Source organism: Egretta garzetta, unplaced genomic scaffold (genome assembly GCF_000687185.1).
Source record: "Egretta garzetta isolate BGI_Z169 unplaced genomic scaffold, ASM68718v1 scaffold50, whole genome shotgun sequence".
NCBI lineage: Eukaryota > Metazoa > Chordata > Aves > Pelecaniformes > Ardeidae > Egretta > Egretta garzetta.
The window spans coordinates 552,298-554,939 of NW_009258613.1; the positions used below are offsets into that span (position 1 = coordinate 552,298).

The 2,642-nt window shown below is 40.2% G+C and overlaps 1 protein-coding gene across 5 annotated transcripts in view; it reads left to right on the forward strand.

The window, feature by feature from the left end:
- Window positions 1–760: 760 nt before the first annotated feature.
- The window catches only part of LOC118453277 (E3 SUMO-protein ligase NSE2-like), a 46,967-nt gene continuing 45,085 nt past the window's right edge, over window positions 761–2,642 (forward strand). For 2 of the 5 annotated variants that reach the window (XM_035903408.1, XM_035903410.1), the window contains exon 1: window positions 761–1,017. The gene's annotated coding sequence lies outside the window, so the exon portion shown is untranslated. The remainder of the gene's footprint in view (window positions 1,018–2,642) is intronic. The other 3 variants (XM_035903411.1, XM_035903412.1, XM_035903409.1) reach the window with 2 other exon arrangements.

Here is a 2,642-nt window from a genome sequence, read left to right on the forward strand (position 1 = left end):
GGGCCAGAACCCCCCCCCTCGACCTGCTGGCCACGCTTCTCCCGATGCAGCCCAGAGTACGGTTGGCCTTCTGGGCCACCAGTGCACATTGCCAGCTCCTGTCCAGCTTTTCATCCACAAGTAGCCTGTCCCGGTGGTCACCGGCTGAATCTCGGAGGTGGACACTAATCCTGGTACTCAGTGAGCACCGTCCCCTATAGATCCTGTCTTACAGGAGTAACTCTTCTTTTTTTTTTTTTTTTTTTTTTTTAATCTCTGCTTCATAGATTGGGATGTTGAAGCATAGAGAAATTAGGTCATTTGCTCAAATCTTTAAAATAAGTGGCGGAATAGAAACTAATTTAAGTTTGCTGCCTGGTAATCCTGCCTGGACCATTTGATCACTTATTGTTGAAAGAAAAAAAAAAACCAAACCCAAACCTGCCTGGGTAGTCTCACTTGATCTCCCTTGCAACTCTGATTTTGCTGGTTGTATTTTCCAGAATTGAAGGGGTTAGGGGGTGGGAGTTGCAAATTTTAAGTGCTGCTTTGATGCATCCACTGAAGACCTTCCTGGCAAAAAAAGTGCCTTAACCCTGCTGTGAAACCAATTCCAGTGAGGAATGTGGCTTTTCCTCTGAAGGCGTAATGGACAGCTGCAACCTGAAGTTGAAGAATTCACTTAGAAAGTTCAAGAGTGAAATCTTCACTTGGGGTCATAAACGATTTCTAGGAAAAATAATATTTTATTTTTTTTTTAAAAAGGGAAAATTTGTCCAAGAGTACTTAAATTACTTTCCAAAAGACAAATTGAGTTGAAACTACCAATGCAATGGTATGATTTCATACTGTAAACAATAACTTCTGTTCCTGTGTAGTTTGCTGCCACGAATGTCAAGAGAATGAAGAAGCCTTTTTAACTTTTCACTGTTGTTTTTTTCAGATTCCTGCCTTTCACAGTGTGTATCTGTGAAATTTCCAAAAGAACAGCAGGCTTTCTCAGTGAGTGAGATTTACCAAGTTCAAGAAGGGAATTAGGTTCGCACTGTTAACTTTGGTACATTAAACAGGCCCCAAAAGATAAAGCTGCTAACATACGATTTTATGTGACTTTCTAATAGTGTATACTTGGATTGCAGAGGTTCTATACAAACAGTCTTGCCAAGACAGCAAACAGGTGTTTAAAAAAAAAACGTTAAATAATGTAACAGCTGAAAGCTCTGGTTATTAAATATTTAAGAGCATCCTTTTCCTTTACTTCTAAGGAGTTCTGTGAGGAACTTTTTCCTTGTCTTCTGTTACTAGTTTGACAATCTCTAAAGATCTCTAAAGGTAGCAGTCACTGTCTTGGCGGGGAAAGCATGAGCTGACAACACTGGAGCTGTTGTTGAAGGCCCCTGGTTCCTCTGTGGCAAGGTGCACCTTTAGAAGCGGGTAGAGAGTGAGGCAATTTGTATGTAATTCTTCTGAATTACGGAGGTGAACTTGAACTGTTGTTAAAATGTTGTTGGAAGCACATGGCCTAAAAATGGTGTCATAAAAAATAGTCTTGAGTGGTCAAGCATATTTTTTAAATGGAAAAAAGGAAAAACATATGCAAGATGACATTATGAGAGAGGAGAGTGACAGCAGGTATTCGGGTCTCATAGTCTGCAGCATATTTGTGAGGAATGTGGCAATATTGTTCAGGTTAGGATAAGCACAAGGTGTAGTTCTGGCATCCCAGGGAAAGATACAGCCTTAGGTATGCAAAGCTTGGGCAAAGCTTTGTCCTTTATTTAGATATTTTCCAGGTTTCTGTTGGATTATAACTTGTCAAAGGCTATTGTTGTTAGAACAACTCGTCCCCTTGTTGTGTATGATTTGGATAAAACTTCTGGTATATCCCAGTTTGGTAGTGAATTCCATTGTCTGCCTCCCCCAATATGATCCCAGTATAGTCCTTGAACATACCAGTTATTTTTTACATGGACTAATGCAGTATTTCTGTCTGTCCAAGACTTTTGCAAGGGGTTTTTTTGTGAACAACTTTGTTTCTAAAGCTGAGCAGAATTTTTCTTATCTCCTGCAACTTAAAGTATAAAATTCTGCACACCAGTTTCATGTTTCTTGTAATAGCTACATGTTGCCCCAGTGAGTTATAGCAAAGCATGAAGAAGGAAGAGCAGGAGTTGGAATTTTTGAGAAGAAACCAACTGATGCAAAGAGTGTGCATAGGCACAGTGTAAGCAAACCCACTCGAAGGTTGTATTAATGACAGAGGAGAAGCAGTTACACCTGGCAAGGCTGCAGGTTGTGCATCTGTATTGGAAAGGAAGATGGTGGTAAAGACGATAAACGTGATTCCTGTGTGACACTATTCTGTGCTAATGGAATGTTGGTTCTAAAAAATTGTGACATCTTTGGGGGAAGTAGACACCGTTTGTAAGGTAGACTTTTATCTAAAAGTTATGCTAGATGATTTGCTGTTAAATACATTCTTGGAACAGTTGCCCTTTATTAGGTTATTCTTTCCAAGGGCTAGCTGCTGAAACAGGCTTGTAGTTGGTGAGGCTGAATTTGATGCAAGGAGTCGTATTTCATTCTAGCCCAATTGATAATCTGCCTAGAAAACACAGACAAGTTTTTGGGCATGTGGGCTTCTTTGGGTCTGTAATACAGCA